Source organism: Trachemys scripta, chromosome 9 (assembly GCF_013100865.1).
Source record: "Trachemys scripta elegans isolate TJP31775 chromosome 9, CAS_Tse_1.0, whole genome shotgun sequence".
Lineage (NCBI taxonomy): Eukaryota > Metazoa > Chordata > Testudines > Emydidae > Trachemys > Trachemys scripta.
The window spans coordinates 42,584,535-42,604,228 of NC_048306.1; the positions used below are offsets into that span (position 1 = coordinate 42,584,535).

Below are 19,694 nucleotides of genomic sequence, written 5' to 3' on the forward strand. Positions count from 1 at the left end.
TCACTCACTGTGCATGCTGAGTCCCCCATCCCTCTGTTTTGCACACTTGGTCCCCCTCACTCAGTTTGCAGCTTAAGGGCACTAGCTCTTGGCCATGATGATAGCTGCAGCTGGGTGACTAGGGCTGCTTCCCCATCGCACTCTCCTTCCCTCGCTGTGGATTACAGTCATCCGGCTCACCTGGTATTTGCATGTCTGCAGCGCTTGTCATTGGCGAGGGGAGCCAGAGGCGGGCCCCGGGGACACGCCCGGCTCGCTGACTCACTTGCACAAGCCCAAGTTGTACTTCTCCTTTTTGAATGTCACCACTTCCCCATCCTGCTCGGACAAGATTGCTCAGGGAAGCCCTCGCTTCCTGCACAGCTTCTGGGGCTCCAGGGACCACGCACAGGAGCATGGCCGCGTGCCCTCAGGTACATGGCTGGGAGACAGTGCTAGGTGGGCGGGATTTGCTCCACTGAGACCTTGCTGGGTGTGAAGGGTGCCATGGGGGCAGGTGCTGAGGTGGGGACAGGCTGGGAGCGTGGGCGGCCAGCAGGACTTTCTTGGGGGCACTTGGCCAAGTATAGCAAATGTGGCTGGGATCCTTTGCTCATGTGCCCTGCCTGGGGCAGAGCCTGCTATTAACCAGGAAGTGACACAACCTGCCCTGCAGCCTCTGGCACTCGGAACATTAGCATGTGGGTCCTCACCCATCTCCAGCCCCGAGGAAACTCACCTCAGAGCAGGCCACCTCCCCCCAGGACAGCCACACACCTGGGTTCACTGTCCTAGTCTCACTCCCTACACCCAGGGGTACGAGCATACTCCCTCCTCACCCCCCAGGAACCTGCCAGCCTTGCTCCCCCACCCCTATGCTCACCTGTGCTCCCCACCACACATGCTGCAGCCTCACTAGCTGGCCTGTATGTTCACAGGGACACTCCTTGGCTGGAGCACCCAGCCTGCCCCTCCTGTGGGTTAATGTTTGACAATACATTGAGTCAGTCACTGTAATCAGCGCCCCAGGCGGGAGGGCCGTTCACCTTGTACTTGGGAGATGGGGGAGTCCCTTCCCCAGGCAGTGAGCCGGCTCTGGAGAGGGGTAGAGGATGAACGAGACTGGCCAAGGCCTGCCTCAGCCTCTCCTCCTGGTGCAGTTGTATGGGAACCGAGCGCCGTGTTGCTGCCCCTCAGAGCCCAGTGAGGGCTGTATGCACTCAGTTGTTTGGGCCCAGCAGGGCTTGGGCTGGGGCTGCCCGGGCAGGGCCCTGCCATTGTTGTCTAAGGGAGTGGCTTGTTGCAGCTGTTCTTGGCATTGCTAGGGTCCCTTGTTTGTTTGAGGGGCTGCTGAACACCCTCCCAGCGAACATGGCCCCAGCCTTCACTGACCAACTGCACAGCAGCCCAGCCCAGCACCAGCTGTTCCGGTCCCGGGCACTGGACGCAACTGCTTTCAGAACTGAGTTTGGGGCTGCACCTAGGGCGACCAGATAGCAAATGTGAAAAATTGGGACAAGGGGTGGGGGGTAATTGGAGTCTATATAAGAAAAAGACCCAAAAATCGGGACTGCCCTATAAAATCAGGACATCTGGTCACCCTAGCTGCACCGGGCCTAGCTTTGAGCCCAGCCTGGAGCTCATGAGCAGCTGGGAGGGTAGGAGCCATCACTCAAGGGCAGAGTGGTTCTGGCTCCAGAGCCTTCTTAGCCAGAAATTCTTGGATGGGAGCAGCAACAGCAGTTTTGCTGCACACGAGCCTTCTCCTCCATCTGATAGCAAGAAGGACTCCCTCCAGCCAGCCCCTGGAAAGGCCCGATCATAACAAAGGCAGGTACCTCCTAGTAATGGCTTCCAGGCAGTGTCAACATCTTGCACCCAGCCCCCTACAGCAGCTCGCATCACTCATGCCTTGCTGTGGTTTGAGCAGGGAGGGGTTCCTGACAGCAGCCTACTGCTGCCAGCACGGATAGGAGCCCTAGAGTAGATGGCTCCCCTCCACCCCCATTAACACTGTGTCCCGTGCAGCTCCCCAACCCCCCACCATGATTAACACTCTGCCTCGTACAGCCCCCCACTCCCATGGCATTATATAGTGGCACTATATTTGCTGTATTATTATCTATCTCTTTCCTAATGATTCCCAACATTCTGTTTGTTTTTGACTGCTGCTGCACATTGAGTAAATGTTTTCAGAGAACTACCCACAATAACTCCAAGATCTTTCTTGAGTGGTAACAGCTAATTTAGACCCCATCATTTTAGATGTATAGTTGGGATTGTGTTTTTCAATGGCCATTACTTTGCATTTATCAACACTGAATTTCACCTGCCATTTGGTTGCCCAGTCACCCAGTTTTGTGAGACCGTTTTGTAGCTCTTCACAGCCTGCTTTGGACTGAACTATCCCAATGCTGTCCTGCTGCGGGGGCTGATTCCCAGCACCTGCCTGCTGGGCTCATCTCTAAACAGGGCTGGCTGCTCCCCAGCCTGCTCCTTCACTCTCACTCTGTGACCCTCTCCCCAGGGGGAGGCGCTGTCTGTAAGGACTCCACATTCCCCGCAGAGCACAATGGGAACACCCTCCCCAGCCAGGCATGGTATGCTCTTCCCACTCCTCGGCCTTAGGCGCTGTCTCAGCCACCGCCCGCTGCTAACACACAGCAATTGCCTGGAGTGTCCCCATCACAGTCGCAGGGTCACCACTATCCTGCTTCCTCCATTCCCCTAATGCTGGCTATGGAGGGCAGAACACAGGGCCAGTCCCTGCTCACTCCTCGCCATCCGTCCAGGAGCTGGGCTCCGAACTCCTGGCTCTAGGATGGAGACATTGGCTTGGCTCTGCTGTTTGGAGGCAGCGGAGCTGCTGCCCGATTGGAATCGTTCCTTTTCCTGTGTGGTCGAGTCCAGCCCATGTGAGGCAGTGCTGGCAGCGCTGAGTGCGTGATCAATTCCTCCTTCGTTAGCACTGTCTGTCTGAAATCCCACAGCTGTGACGTGAGGCAACGGTCCTGCAGCAGCAAACTCCCAGCTCAACACTGCTCCGAGCCCCGGTGCAGCAGAATAAGGGGCGGAGTGGGAGGAGCCTTCGCTTGTGCTCAGCAAAGTAGCTGAGAGTTCATTGCCCTGGGTCTCAGAGCCGCCCCTGCCGGTATAGCAGTGTGCTGTGTCCACAGTGCCATACCGAGTGTACAGCTACTCCAAATCCCCCACCAAACGTGGCCACTAGCACCAGCGTCTTGGCTGAGCTTGCTCACTCTGACTGCATGGGGCAGGGGCTTTCTTACAGCCCGGCTCTGAGGTTTGCTGTTGCGCTCGGCGCAGACCACAACATGCAGTCGCTCCCCTCTGTGCATGGACCTTTGCCGATGGTATGGCCTAAGCTGTCCATGAGCCCAGCCATCCACATCAGCTGCCAATCTAGGCACTCAGCTCTTATGGCAGGGGCCCAGTTCCCAGGTGCACTCCGGCAGCACAAAGCAGCTGGAACGCCAGCAGGTCCGTCCCACTCAGGATTTCCTCTGTGTTGTATGTGAGGTGGCTGCTCCTGTCCACACACACTCCGTCACCATAACTTGGCCGCAAGAGGAGCCAGTCTCTGCTGTTAGGTTGGCCTGCAGCTCCCTGGAGATCTGAGAGTCTGTTACTCTGAGAGCATCTCCCCTTCTAGGCCGTCTCACAAGCCGCTCTGTTGTGGGAACACAGTATCCCTCCGAATGGGACTCCCAGGCCTAGCAGCCTTTCCATGGGGTCCCAGCTCTTAGCCATGCACCTCTGCCCAAACCCCAGCCCTCCCCCCTAGGGGGGCAGTGGTAGCCCTGGGAACAAGCACCGCCCTTAACAATAGCACCACCCTTTTATCTAACCCAGGTCATGCCAGGAGCAGAGCCAGGTCAGGATCTCTAGAAAGGTTACACAGACTCCCTTGCCCCCAGCTAGACACACATGGACTCTCTGCCCCGCACCAATGCAAATGCCTCCCGTCCCGGGTCAGTCCAAGCCAGGTGCTGCTGGGTGGGCGGAGTTCAGGATGGTCGGTCGGTTACAATCCCTCATCTCCAGGATGAGTTTATGAAAGTCCCCGTTTGCCAGCAGCTCCCTTCCTGCCCTTGCTCAGGGCGCCAGCTTCTTTCCCTCCAGTTCCTGTGTCTCCTCTTTCAACCCTTCCCCGTCCCACCCAGTCTGCTCCTCGGCGCCACCCCCCACGGGTCAGAGTTAATTCTGCGGGGTTGGCTGGCACTGCCCTCACAGCCGATCAGGTTTGTGCAGAGTAGCAGGGAGGGGGAAAAGAGGGAGGGCAAGGAGCTCCACACTGCACTGATGTTAAATGCCACCAGGAGGCGCTCTCCACTTCGCTCAAACGCACTGGGTGGCTGGAGCAGTGACAGGTCAGGAGCAATGGAAGGCAATACTGCCTGCACATCCCTAGAGTGAGCTGGGAATCCCCATGTGCCACATGCAGCCCCTGAGCCGGTCCTTCTGCAGGCTCCTTGGCTGCCCAAGCCACCTTTGGGCTGCCTCTGTTCTTGGGCAGCCAGGGCTTGCTCAGCCTCCGAGCGGCTCTACCTTGTGCTCAGGCTGGTCCACGGTTCCTGGGAGTAGAAGGGGGCAGTGTAGAGACCAGCTGCCAGTCACATGCTCGCTGAGGAGTCCCTTATGCCTGGGCTCTCCTGAGTGGGAGGGCGAGAACTGCTACCTCAAAGGCCCCGTTATGGTGCCAGAGCAGGCAGGGGCTTTAGGGTAGCAGGGTAGCAGACTCACTGAATAGTCTCTTGTGCACCCCTTGTAATTCTTCTGGAACCCTAATTGGAATTCTGTTAATCAGTGGTAGCTGGGCCCTCTGCCCCCTGGATATTCTCTGGGGTGTGTGAGGGAGTCACAGAGCACATGCCCAGACTGCCCGCATACGGTGCATTTACTAACACCTTGACATGCCCCTGCCCCATATGGCCATGCACCAGCATCCAGACACTCTCAACCTGCCACCGCGGATGCATCCCTCCCTCTGGCTGCTGTGAAACTTGCCGCCTCTGGGGTTGCAGCCAGGCAGGCGAAGCCCCCAAGGTGGAGCCTGTGAGCAATAGAAATAGCTGGGCTGCTGATTTTCAGCGACAGCGGTGCACACAGCTCTGTGTTTAGGGGAAAATATCTCCCTTTATGGGGCTCGCAGCCCAGATGCCGCAGCATTGTGCTAGGCCAGAAAGTCTCAAGGCAGAAGAGCTCAGCACCCGTGGGCAGCCAAGCTGAGCTCTTGTGAAAGTCTGGCTCCAAGTGACCATAAAGAGAAATGAAACCGACCATGCTCCTCTTCTACCACAAAATGCAAACCCGAAACCAGCCCCATCGGTGAGGAAAAACACGTGGCTGCCTGACCTTCTGTAAATAGCCTAGCTAGAACCGTGCTTAGAGCAAGGTTCTTCTGACAGCACACACTGGCTGCCCTCCTCTCCCCTGTCCCTTAGAGCTGGTCCTCCTCTACCTTAGTGCTGTCATTCACATCTTGGCTAAGGTGACCACATTTTCCAGATCAAAAACAGGGACGCTTTTGTGGCAACCTTAAGAATCCCCACAACCCTCACCTCAGCACCTTTCCTGCCAAAGGTGAGCTGCTCTGCGGGGCTCTGGCATTGGGTAATATAAACACATAGCACAGGCAGGAACACGCAATGTTTTTTTTAAAGTCCCAGCTCCTGGGTTCAGGTGAAACTAAAAATCTCAGCTTGCATTAGAAAGTCAGTTTCTAGTCCTGGTGATTGCAGAGAAAAGCTGGAAACCGTGACCCAAGAGCAGCCTGAAGCTCACATATCAGAAGGCAAAGAGAAATACGCAACGTTTATTATTTTAAAGACAGGCTCATGAGTTTTTGGGGCCTGATTCTTGATGTTTGATCACTTGGGATTGGCGACATGGCACAGAGTACACAAAATATATTAACCTCTGCCCCCAACTTCTCCTTTAAGAGAACCACACATGGCAGATGCCAGTCATGGGATGCAATGCACTCTTGGCTGGTGCTCAGAGAGATGGAGTGTCTGTACTGAATAGAACAGAGCAGAGCCCCCAAGTTCCCAAGGTTTGTCTACACTGGCCTTTTCTACCTCTGGTTAGGCATTTGCCAGTTAAGTTGAGGCAGGTAACATGTTGGTAAAGGCTAGTGTGGACACTCTGTTGATGTCTGCGTGTTTCCCTAGGGCTCAGTCCTGGGACTGGAGACTGGATTCTTCCTTCTGAAACCTAAGAAATCAAATGCAAAGAACTGTGTTAAGGCAATATATATATATTGGATCTTTGAAAAGAGCCAGTTTTCAAATGCTGGAAGCAAAATTGAGTGTGGGAGGAAAAACATTTTCTATTAACTTTTTATTCAATTTAAAAATATATATATATATAAACCTCAAAGATAAACTATACAGAAATGTCTCATAATATATTAACCATTTGCTAACTAACCTTAGCTATATTTGAAACAGTTAATTATATCTGTAATATGAAAGGTTAAAATATAAATCAGTTATTTGTATTGCACATGCACAAAATTTGTTTATAAAAATCCAGCTAATTAAAGAACAATTATTAAATTAAGATAAAAAATAGAAGCAACATTCAGAGGGAGATAGAACCGAGGAGGAAAGGAAGTGGACAGAGAGGAGGGTGAAGCGAGGGGGGTGGCATGCATTTAATAAGGTCATTCAGATACTTCCAGGGAAGCATCCCATGACTCTGAGAATTTTTCTTGGGTATTTCTGTTACGGTATATGATGCTTCCCATCTTAGGCCATGATCCAGTCCTCAATTGTTGGTTGCTTTTTGGATTTCTATTTTTGTAGTACTAGTCCATTAGCAATTTTTAGCCAAAGTTTTTCAGATTTATTCAGCTTCCTATTAACATCCATTAGATTTAAAATAACAAGTTTAGCTTATAAGGCAATTTTATTTGATAGGAAAAAATTAACTGCAATTAATTTCTGCCCAAAACATACAGATGCAGGAGCATTCCCAGAACATATGGGATACGTTAGCACCTGCTGACCCAGCACCAACATTTGCCTGGCTTAGTGGCACTGGTTTTGAACAGTCAGAGATGGGTGCAATGCAGCCTCCATATGATTTTGTGCTGGATTAAGCTTAAACAGAGAGCCAAGGAATAGGTCAGAGCATTGGCTAAAATTTGTTTCCGTTGATTAGGAAAGAACAATTGGCCTCGTTGCTCCTCCCATTTATTTTTTAGAGAATCTGTGTTTAATTCAGATTTGCTGGCCAAGTTTATACATAGTGTTACCATAGGACAGGGGTCGGCAACCTTTCAGAAGTGGTGTGCTGAGTCTTCATTTATTCACTCTGATTTAAGGTTTCACGTGCCAGTAATACATTTAAACGTTTTTAGAAGGTCTCTTTCTATAAGTCTATAATATATAACTAAACTATTGTTCTATGTAAAGTAAATAAGGTTTTTAAAATGTTTAAGAAGCTTCATTTAAAATTAAATTAAAATGCAGAGCCCCCCAGACTGGTGGCCAGGACCCAGGCAGTGTGAGTGCCTCTGAAAATCAGCTTGTGTGCCACCTTCGGCATGTGTGCCATAGGTTGCCTACCCCTGCCGTAGAACTTGGCAATATGGACAATATTTGGAGAAATGAAAGCCGTTCAGGTGGCTCAGGGGTAGTGTAGGGATGGGGGCCAAACAAATGGGAGATTGGATGGATGTATTGCCATTCATATTGTCAAAGGGAGGGAGGGAGGTATCATTTTCTATAAATTGGCTGATGGTCAAAATCCCTTTCCTAATCCAATCTGGTTGAATGATGGGGTTGCCTGCTAGGCAGAGTTTTGAGTTACCCCTGATAGAGGCCTTGGTGTGTAGAAGGGGGTGAACTTTAACTTCAGCAGACATCGTACACCAAGTGTTTCTGGCTGCTGTAATCTGGTTGGTAATAGTTGCTCTTTAGGGAATCGGTCATAATCCTAGTGCAGTGCACTGGAAAGGGGTTAAGGAGTGACCAACTAATTTTCCAGCTGGAGACCATCAGGGGCTCCACAGCACGAGGGAATGAGGTGCTGTGCTGCTTGGATAAGAATTATTGCCTGATGTTGAAGTGCAAAGTTGGGAAATCTGAACCCACCTGTATTGACAGGGAGCTGTAATCTGTGTAAGGAAATTCTGGGCTTGTTGCCAGCACCCCATAAAGAAGGGCCTGGAACTGGTGTGGATTTTGGTAAAATAAAAGGAAGGAATATGGCTATGGAGGGAGGTCAGAATCACAAGGATCCTGGGCAGGCCATTCATTGTAATGATGTTGGTTTGTCCTCAAAAGGGGAGATGCAGTACCTGCCACCTGTTGAAATCATTTGCTAATTGCATGATTAATGGGGCTAGATTAACCTGGACTATGTTTTTAATTTCCTTAGGGAACAGATGCCAAGATAGCTGATGTTTGTCTGTTGCCACCTAAATGTCCCTATAGGAGATCCACTTCCAACTAAATCCAATGCGATCTTCATTGCTTTCAATTTATCCCAAGTGATCTGGTAACCAGAGAATTTTCCAGTTATCTATTGTTTTTAGGATATTTGGAATAGATTGATCCAGATGTCGTCTGCATATAGAAGGATTTTTGTCTCCTGAGACCCTTATTTGATCCCTTGTCATTCCCTAACTAGTACTGCAAGTGATTCTAATGCTAAATTGAAAAGGAGGGGAAGAGGGGGCATCCATATCTGGTTCCCTGAAACAGATCAAGGTGGTGGCAGGGCGGGGGGGGCGCTATGCTATTTATTTGAGTACAAGAGTTGGGATTGGAATATAACAGCTTTATCCAGGAAATAAAGAATTTCACCATCCCAAATTTATCCAGGGTAAGCAACAGGTATTGTCACTTCACTCTGTCAAAGGCTTTCTCTGCATGGAGTTAAATGATTGGGTGGGAATTTCTAGAATGCCGGTGGAATGCCATAACGTTAATCAACTGATGTTTGTTACCTAAACCAGGCCTTTTTAAAATAAATCCCACTTGATTGGGGTGAACCACATCATTCATTACTTTTTCAAGTCTCTTAGCCAATACAGGTATTTGTGAAAGCATTTTTGTATAGGTACTGATTAGAGAGATGGATCTGTAGCTATTACACTTTCCCACATTGTTACTTTCTTTAAGTAGTGCTAATTAGGGCTTCCCTCACAGAAAGCAGCACCATACCTTTCTTTTTGCACATCTTTGACCATATAGAATAGCTTAGGAGCTAGCATTTCTTAGACTTTGATAGAATTCTGTTGGTAGGACACAAGGGCTGAGGGTCTTGCTCAGACTCATTAACTCCATGGCCTTAATTATTTCCTTTGATTGCAAGGGAGAGGCTAGTCTGGCCTACTCCTCTTCTGAGGTTTGTGGGAGTATAACAGTTTTAACACAAGTATTCAGTTCTTCTGGGTCAGGTGGTGAATCATTACAGTAAAGAGCCTGGTAGAATTTCAAAAACTGATCACTGATCTTTTTTTTGATTAGTAGTAACCTGCCCTGGTGCTGATTTTGAGTCATACTATTTGTGTCCTTTGACCTCTCACTTGTAATCTGTATATGAGAAAACTCCCTGCTCTCTCCCCGGACTCCCAGTATGTTTGTGTGAGTCTAACAAGAGCAAATTCGGCTTGTGCTGAAGTCGATCTATTTCCTTGCTGCCAAAGGTGAATTGTTTAAGATTTCCTTGGGTGGGGCAGTTTGCACATTCTAAAACCAGAGCTGGAGTTGTTGGTTAGCCTGGCTGGCTAGCCCTCTTCCTGTCAGATGAGTAGGCAGCGGTCCTGCCCCTAATAAAAGCTGTTAGTGGGTGTGACAATCCAGATTAAGGAATAGCTGTGTCACCCCTGCCCTCTCACCTGGAGTGCCATTTACCATGCCTTGCTGCTGAAGCCTCCAACCTGGACTGCTCACAAACAGTCTCCAGCATGTAAGTCACTCCTAGCCATGTCTGTGTGTGTGCGGCATCCAGACAGCCAAACCTTGGCTCTTATCAGCCTGGGTTATGCTGCAGGGTGACCCCAACACATCCCCAGTCCCAGATCTTCCCCCCATAAATATATGTCCTGTACTGCCCAGCCCTCTCCTGGACAGTACAAACATGTTAAGTCCATTATTCCTTTAAGGGAATAATATGCACACAACTTGTTACCCCAAATGGAGTTACCCAGACACTTCAGCTTGAACACACTGGATTAGACAAAACAGTAAAACAAATTTATCAACTACAAAGAGAGATTTCAAGTGAGTACAAGTAATGAGACATAAAAGCCAGAAATAAATCCATGATACACCTATAAATCCATGGTACACCCAGATCTTGAAGACTGCATGCAGATGTGGTCGCCCCATCTTATAAAAAATATACTGGAATTGGAAAAGGTTTAGAAAAAGGCAACAAAATTATTAGGGGCATGGAACAGCTTTCATATGAGGAGAGATTAATAAAACTGGGACTGTTCAGCTTGGAAAAGAGATGAGTAAGGGGGGATATGATTGAGGTCTACAAAATCATGACTAGCCTGGAGAAAGTAAATAAGGAAGTGTTATTTACTCCTTCTCATAACACAAGAAATACGGGTCACCAAATGAAATTAATAGGCAGCAAGTTTAAAACAAACAAAAGGAAGTATTTCTTCACACAATGCACAGTCAACCTGTGGAACTCTTTGCCAGAGGATGTTGTGAAAGCGAAGACTATAACAGGGTTCAAAAAAGAACTAGATAAATTCACGGAGGATAGGTCCATCAATGGCTATTAGCCAGGATGGGCAGGGATGGTGTCCCTAGGCTCTGTTTGCCAGAAGCTGGGAATGAGCAACAGGGAATGGATCATTTGATGATTACCTGTTCTGTTCATTCCCTCTGGGGCACCTGGCATTGGCCACTGTCGGAAGACAGGATACTGAGCTAGATGGACCTTTGGACTGACCCAGTATGGTTGTTCTTATGTTCTTAAATGATTACAAGAAAAATAAAGATAAAACACTCATGCCTAACTTAACAAACTACATGAAATTCAAAGCAAAGGTTTCTCACCACATGCTTTCAACAGTCTTACTGACCAAACTCTGTAGGTCAGGACCCTTCCCCCAGAGTCCAAGAGCTGCTTCCTTTGTCTCTTGAAGTGCAGGGAATGCAATAGGTGGGGAGAGAAAGAGGGGTGCCTTGGGATGTTTGTCCCTCCTTTTTATAGTTTCAGTCCCCCTCTTGAAAAACATTTCCAGATGAGATCCAGGAGGCAAAGAATGTATGTGGAAAGATGTTCCCTGCTGTTTCTTCTTCACCTGTTTGAGCTGCCTTTGTCTTCCCTTCCTGCTTGAAGTCTCTGCTTACTGCATAAATGCAAATTAAGGCAAGCACACCTTCCTTTCTTTAGGGCAGACCTGTTTGCCGACTTGTGTTTGGGCAGGGCTGTGGGATTTGGAACATGTGTTAATAACATCATGCAGGGGAATCTGATAACTTCACATACAATGTTGCCACATATGTTTTACCAGGACAATACATCCAGCAAATTATCAGTTTTCAAATGATACCTTACAAGGCATACTTTGTACAAAGATTATTACAATAGTGAGGAGGATGTGAATACAGGGGTGTTCCATCATACACAAATGTTTATCTTTCAAAAGAAAGGAGTTCAGTCTCCAGCTTTTACAAGTCCAATTTGTCTTGGCAGTGGAAAAATTTATTATAATTGTTGCATGATCAGAAACCATGATACACTTGATTTAATTATTAAGTACTGAGTCCACCAGATTCATAGAAATCAGGAAGAAATCTATTAATGAATATGTGGAATGTAGGAAGGAAAACCAGTAAAAGCCTTTGTTGCAGGGTTCTGCAACAGCTATACATTTTTAAACCCTAATTGAACAATGTATCTTGTATGTTTCTAGCATGGGATTGTGTATGCTAGAGTCTGCCTCACTTGTCTAAAAAATGGTCCAACATCTTATTAAAATCTCCTGCTATGATGAGTGATTCTAGTGGGATATTAATTAATTTGGCAAAAACTTGTTTTAAAGAATTTGGATCCTCTTTATTGGGTCCTTCTGTATTAATCAGGGCATACACAGCATCAGAGATCTTAGCTCTCATCAGCAAAAATCTACCTTCTTCATCTTTGTTTACATATAGAATTTGTACAGTGAGTCTTTTGTGAAACAATATTGCCACACCTTTGGCTGCAGAGGAGAAATTGTTAAACACTGCTACCCCCATCCACCCGCTCTTAAATTTCTCTGCCTCCCAGTCATTAAAGTGGATTTCTTGGAGGATGATAATATCTGCTTTCAGTGTCTTTAGGTGGGTGATAATTCTTTTTCTTTTTATCAGGTGATTCACCCCTTAGATGGTCCAGGAAACACAATTTATAATATTAGCCAGAAGGAGTGTTTAGGTCAAAGATTGCTTTCTCAAGTGCCTGAATTATGTCCTTGCTTGGGCCATTGTTAGCTCCATGTCTAGGCATGGTATATCTGGGTTCCCTCTCTCCATCCCAGGGACATGAGGGAGAGGGGAAAAAGGCGAGGTAGGGAAGACCAGGAAAGGTAAAAGATTAGGTGTGATGTGGGAAACAGATAGGAAAAATAAACAAAGTGGTCAAAACTGACCAAGGATCACTTTAAAATACATGATTCATATCAAAATGTAAATAGGACCTAAGTCCAGGAGGTTTACCAAGGTTGGCCTTGTCACTCAAATGTGAGGGAAAAAATTAGACAAAACAATATGAATTATAATTAGGAATTGTATAAAACAATTTTTAGATGCCCAAAAAGATCACAATTCTGCTATTACGTAAAGCCTCTTCCATTAAAAAAAGTCCTCATTAAGAAAGAAAGTGAAAGCAACAATAACAAATACAAATAAAATACAACAAATGGAAAAATGAGGACTCTGATAGCAAATGTACAAATCAGCAGTTAGAAAATGCAGACAATTGACAAAGAACACCAAAGGAATCAATGAAAAATCTACAGCCAGTGGGTTGAAGGACAATAAGAAAGAATTTCTGGAATCCACCAGGAACAAAAGAAACCTAAGAAATGCTATAGAACTGTTACTGGACAAGGCCATTAAAATTGTCACTAATGGTGCAGAAAAGGCAGAAGAGTTCAATAAATAGTTCTGTCTATAGAAAGAAGCAAGATGATGTACACCTTACAGTGACAATGAAATACTTTCCATTCCAATTGCAACTAGGCAGGATGTTAAACATCAACTACTGAACTTAAAACATTTTTAAATCTGCAGGATCAGATAACTTACACTCAAGAGTTTTAAAAGAATTGGCAAAGGAGCATCTGAGACATCGATAGTGATATTTAACAATTCTTGGAATATTGGTAAGTGCCAGAAGACTGGAAAAAAGTTAATGTCATGCCTGTATGTAAACAGGGTAAATGGGATGATCTGGGTAACTACAGATGAGTTAGCCTGACATTGATCCTGATCCATAAGTATCTAAATATGGAAAATATGGAGGAGATCTCTGAGAGCAGAGGATTCTTTAATGTAGCAGACAAAGGCAGAATAAGATCCAGTGGCTGCAAACTGAAGCTAGTCAGATTCAGACTAGAATGGGGCACAGCAAATGTTTAACAATAAGAGTAATCAACCACTGGAACAACTCATCTAAAGATGTGATAGATCTTCTATCACTTGAAGTCTTGTCATCAAGCCTGAGTGTCTCTTTCTGAAAGCTCTGCTCTAGTTCAACCCAACGTGAGGGGCTTGTTGCGGGAATCCCTTGGTGTACTTCTCTATCCTGTGATAGACAAGTCTGACTAGATGATCATAATGGGCCCTTCTGGCCTTAAAATCTCTAGGTGAATTCCTGACCTTTTGGAAATCCATGGGGGGTTTCCATTGACTTCAATGAGGCCAGGATCTCACACTATGAGATTTAAGGCTGTACAACTGGGTGCTCAGAAATCAGGAGATAGCAAAGTTAAGGTTGAACACACAACCTTACTCTGTGTACGCAGTATAGTACAGTCTGTAGGGGCACAGATTATTTTAGATGCATGCTTTTCTACTGCCTTAGATGCACACCTCACATGTCTCAGGTACAGACAGTGGCAAAGTTAATTTGGGGTTGGTCAATCTATGCTCTGAGATGGGAGGTTTCTCCCAGGCTGGGGAGGGGGTTTGACCCCCAGGCTGGAAGAGTTGTTCCCAAAGCAGGGAGGATTCTTGGGGTGCGAGGGTGCCCCATGCAGAGATCTCGTTGCTGTGTTACATCCAGGACTCAGTGGATGGAAGAGCCACATGTTTCTGTGAGAAACAGCCACGTGTCGTCCCCCCAGCCCATCTACCACTGACAATCTGTAAAGTAACCATGGCCCTACGCATGCCGCATGTTCTGGGGTGAGATCTGCTGGGAGCTCTCCCAGCTGAGAGACAGTCTGGCCCCCCAAATGGGGATTTCATTGCACAGGCCCTCCTCTCCTACACAAGAAGTGGAGCTTGCAGGCACAGGCTGTGCAGGAGGAAAGGGCTGTGGCTGAGCCTCTTTCTGAGCCTCTTCCTGCCTGGTCTGCACAGCCCTGTCTGAAGGCTCCCCAACAGGAACACAGCGCAGCATCGTAAGGAGTTTGCCGTCGTGTGTGCGGTCAGCAGGGGAGACGTCCTGCAGCTGAGGCATAGGTGAGTGCTGTGAGCTGGAGGCTTGGCACAGAACTTCACACATGGTCATGCTTGCCGCTGACAGAAGCAATGGGTTGGCTTGGTGCTTGGATGCCTTAGGGCTGCACTCAAACAGCTGCACAGCCCCTGCCAGGGCCGGCTTCAGGGATTTGGCTGCCCCAAGCAGCCACAAAAAAAAAAAAAAAAAAAAAAAAAAAACCCCGATCCCGATCTGCGGCGGCAATTCGGCGGAAGGTCCTTCGCTCCTAGTGGGAGTGAGGGACTGTCCGCCGAATTGCCGCCAAATAGCTGGACCTGCCGCCCCTGTCCGGAGTGGCCGCCCCAAGCACCAGCTTGCCAAGCTGGTGCCTGGAGCTGGCCCTGGCCCCTGGGACCCCATCTGCAGCAGCGATGTAATGTCCTGCCAGGCACTTTGCATCCTGCCCCCCAAGGATGAGTTCAGTCCCACGGGTGGTCAGGGCAAGCCCCCAGAATCACAGAAATTAGAGCTGGAAAAGCCCTTGTCTAGGGAGACATCCAACCCATTCTCCAGTGGCCATGGCAGCATTGCTCTTCACGGTACATTTTCTAGTGTCTCTCATGTGAACCTTCTTTTAAACCCAGCCATGGAGCTTCCAGCCCTTCCCTCCATTAATGCATGTCAGCTGCTGCTTTGCCCTAGAGGTGTGTAAATTCCCATGACACCTACGTTTCTGTTGGTGGCATGCACAAAGCTACCTAAATTCTGCTGCTACTGAGCTGCCCAGTGTTTAAGCCCTGGTGGGATCCTCAAACTAGAGGTTCCTCCGCCTAGCTGGCTTGCAGAGCCCCAGCCAGTAGCAAGGAGGCACACCTACAGAATCAGCCCCTGCACCAAGCCCCTCTGCAAGCCATGCTGGGATGTGGGAGACCCAGGTTCAAATTCCCAGTCTGCCCGAGTCAGAGCGGGGACAGTAACTTAGGTCTCCTGTCTCCTAGGTGAGCCCCTTGCCCAATTGGGCACTTGGGGGCAGGTCTCTCCCTGTTGAAGTTGTTCCATGGGGTATAGCACAGAGCAAGTGTCACTCCTGTGTTTCTAACCGCACCCATGAGCTCTGATTGGCACAGCTCCCGAGGTGTGGGTCATGGAAAACTGCCACCCCCTACTGGTGCTTTCTAAAGAACATCAAGAAATGTCACTGAGCGATCTGAGGAATGGCCCTGCCATAGAAATGAGCTGCAGTCAGGTGCTGCACATGGGTCACGTGAGGTTTGGAAGAGACAATGGTTTTCACATGGACAGGACCAGTGGCTCCAGAAGTGCTGAGTGAGGCCCCTGCAGGGTCAGTGAAGTTTGTTCCCAGCCATTTCCAGGCCTTGTGGTAGAGCCGTTCCCAGAAAGAGACGCTGCCATTTTTTAAGCTCTAGAACTCAAACCCCAGCTTGTCAATGAATGGCAGCTTTCCCAAGGGACCCCCAGGAGCTGCAGTCCCTGAAGTGTCCCAGGAGACCCGGCAAGAGCAGGCTTAGAATGGAAGTGTGGTAGAACCTGACCTGTGTAGTCCCTGCTCCCTGCTCTGGGCCCAGAGAGCTTTGACTTCTATTAAATGGTGCCAAACGCCAAGCTTGGGCCCTACCAGCATAGCTGAGGCCTGTCTGGCAGGTCCTGCCGTTGTCTCTCGGGTCTGCGTATTGGGTGCCCTGGTGATATCTGGTGCACGGGGTGCAGGCAGCAGAGTGCTGGGGGCAGTTGCCTTAAACACTCCTACAGCACAGACTTGGGGACTGCACTTACATTTCCAAAAGGAGAGGAACCCCTGCAATGCCAGCCTGCACTGCACAGCATCAGCTCTCCTCCCGGGCTCCTCTCAGCCATAGTGTTGGAGCTGTGGGGCACAGATCCTGAAAGGAAAAGCGAGCCGGAAAATCAGGAATCTATTAAAAATAGAGAAAAATATCAATGGGCAGTGGTGTGTGCAGGAGGCTCAGGGCATACGCACCACAAGGGCATGTGCAGGGGGCTCAGAGCGCGTGCACCACGAGGGCCGAGCAGGGGGCTAAGGGCGTGTGCACCACCAGGGCTGAACAGAGGGCTCAGGGCACGTGCACCACGAGGGCTGAGCAGGGGCCTCAGGGCTTGTGCAGGGGGCTCAGGGCACATGCACCATGAGGGCTGAGCAGGGGGCTCAGGGCACATGCACCACGAGGGCTGTGCAGGGGGCTCAGGGCGTGTGCACCACGACCACGAGGGCTGAGCAGAGGGCTCAGGGCGCGGAGGGCTGTGCAGGGGGCTCAGGGCACGTGCACCATGAGGGCTGAGCAGGGGGCAGTAGCGGTGTTTTTATGTAATACTGGTGTATAATGTGCAACAGGTGTGTGTGCAAGAGACTCTTAAGAGAAGCATGTGGGCATCATAGGGGGTGAGAGCTCCAGACAGCGGGGCCTGGGGCTCTTTAGGCTTTGTGACTTTCCCAAGGGGACAAAGCTCAGCATGTCACAGCTGGAGGCCTCTGGAGGGAGCATGCTGTGAGTACTGGCTTACCTGCTTACACAGGTGTGCTTGGTGTCATGATAATAAATAAATGGAGATATCCTGTCTCCTAGAACTGGAAGGGACCTTGAAAGGTCATTGAATCCAGCCCCCTGCCTTCACTAGCAGGACTAAGTACTGATTTTGCCCCAGATCCCTAAGTGGCCCCCTCAAGGATTGAACTCACAATGCTGGGTTTAGCAGGCCAATGCTCAAATCACTGAGCTATCCCTCCCCCCTGATGTGGACTGGTTACAGACATTCCACCCCAGAGAGAGAAATAAAGACGTGTTCTCTTTAAGAAACTTGAATGGACTGCCTACTCTGGCTGTTTTCTGCTCAGATAACATATATGACACACAGCGCCACAGTTAAACATTCCCTTCCATCTTCCCCTTTAAGTTCTACATCCCCGCCATTTTCAAAATTTACTCTCTCGCTGGCTTTGAAGTTCAGGAGGTATCAGTCTTACGTATACAGTCTAAGTGTCTCTGAATCGTAAGGGTTTTCTAATGACAAGACCTGAACGAATAACAACTTGGTCCTCTGTCTGTCCATTAGTTGTAACGACTGGCTCTGGTCGATTTGAAATCTTTGAGTCTTCTTTTTCTTGTTCTGTACCCGCCATCTGTAGCATTTGCTCTGTTGATGGTTCTTTAGGAGGAACAAACTGTAGATGTCAATGGTTTCTGTTGAACTCTTCACTGTTGGTCTCAATCACACATAATCTGAGTGATTATTTTTCTTTATGACAGCTGGACTTGTCCATCCTTTTTCTCCTTCTAGTTTGACACGAACATGGTCACCAGGTTCTAGACCTGACAGGTTGCTGAGTGACGTGTTATTAAAGTGTTCAGAAACTCTTGTTGCCCTGTTAGCTGATGTGGCTACTCTCTTCATGTCTGGGCACTTTGCAGCTAGGTCTTTTTCCGAAGTCAGTGCTGTAGTTCTGAGTTGTCTCCTCATTAGGAGTTGTGCTGGACTATATCCAGTAGCTGGTATCAGAAGAGCAAGGAATGGAGCAAGTAGGATTTTCTTGGCAGTCTGTACAGCTCTCTAAGCCGCTCCATTCACTTGCGGGTAATGTGGGCTGCTAGTAATACAATCAAAATGACATTTCATTTGGAATGACAAATTCTGCTGCAGTGAATTGTGCTCCATTGACCGTCACTAGTTGTTCTGGAATACTAAAGTGAGTAAAAGTGCGCTTCAGTTTTTTTATACCATTGCAACATATTTTGTATTTCATGTACATTATTTCTACATACCTGGAAAAATAGTCCACTCTATGGTTCAGCATTGTCTCCTAAAGTTATTTGTACTGGATCTAATTTCAAAAGTCCAATATCATCAAATATTGAAGAACTCCGTTGAGTTCTTCATCCTGGTTGCCATGCTGTGGCTGAGAAGGTTGTTGGTCTTTGATCCTTTGATCACATGCATTCTGAATGTAAAGCTTTTATCTTGTAAGTTGTTTCTGTGGTGAACTGGCCCATGCAGTTCAGAATATCTCCAGGGCTAGTCAGAGCTGTGTCAGGTGACTTCAGCTCTGGGAGGGGTTGAAGGTGATTGGAATTCCTTTCTGAGATGACTGTGACATGTGCTCCTGAGTCAATTTTAAAGTCAATAGTCTTTCCATGAATATTTAGTTTCACTCTCCAGGTAGGCTCTGTGTCATCACACACGATAGAGCCCGGGAACAATATCTTCCTGACTACCTTAGTATGGGGAACAGCTGCAAAATGTCCATATTTTATGAATTTATGACATTTTGCACCTTTGGCTAGACATACATCTCTTGGGCTATGAATTTTCTCACACTTTGTGCATTTAGTCTGAAAGTCTTTGTAGTTAGCCCAGAATTTCTCCCTCGTTGCCTCAGGGGTTTTATGATAATGACTTCTAGCACTTCTAGCTGCTTGTTTGCTGCTTCTAAGCTAGTTTCTGGTTTGTCTAGTTTGTCAAGTTTGTTTTGCTGCCACAAGTTCATAGTTTGCTTTGCTATTTGAATAGCTGTGTGTCTGTTTTTAATTGTAATGTCTGTTATGTCTGTATTTAATTGTAACTGCTGTGACCGACTATAATTTGTAAAGCCAATAACCAATCTATCTTTAATATTTTAATATTTTACAGGCCTCAAATCACAGTTTTCAGCCAATGCACGTGAAACTCTGATAAAAGATTCAACAGATTCCCCAGTTGTGGAATTCTGTGGTGAAAACGTGCCCCTTTATAAACCACATTTCTCTGAGGCGCAAGGTGTGCATCAAACATAACCAGAACCCTTTCCCAGTCATCTTTGTGACTGTCTTTGGTAAAGGTAAATGCTCTGCCAGCTCCCTCATAACATACTTTACGGAGCATACCTGGATGTCTCCAGTGTTCTTGTGGAGTTTGGTTTCAACGTGAAATCTTGCAAAATATTGCTTCCAGTCTGTCCATTGTGAAGGTCTGTCAAAGCTGAAGTTTCCTGAAGTTGAAGTTCTCTGGCATGTTGGTGAGAGCGACCCTGCAGCCTTTGTTGCTGCTTTCCTTCTGTTTCTGTTCTCTGGCACTGG

At 48.0% G+C, this 19,694-nt stretch overlaps 1 protein-coding gene across 4 annotated transcripts in view; it reads left to right on the forward strand.

The window, feature by feature from the left end:
• The first annotated feature begins 302 nt into the window (after positions 1-302).
• Positions 303-19,694, forward strand: part of ELF4 (E74 like ETS transcription factor 4) — a 37,876-nt gene continuing 18,484 nt past the window's right edge. For 2 of the 4 annotated variants that reach the window (XM_034782371.1, XM_034782375.1), the window contains exons 1-2: positions 303-413; positions 13,254-13,345. The gene's annotated coding sequence lies outside the window, so the exon portion shown is untranslated. The remainder of the gene's footprint in view (positions 414-13,253; positions 13,346-19,694) is intronic. The other 2 variants (XM_034782374.1, XM_034782376.1) reach the window with 1 other exon arrangement.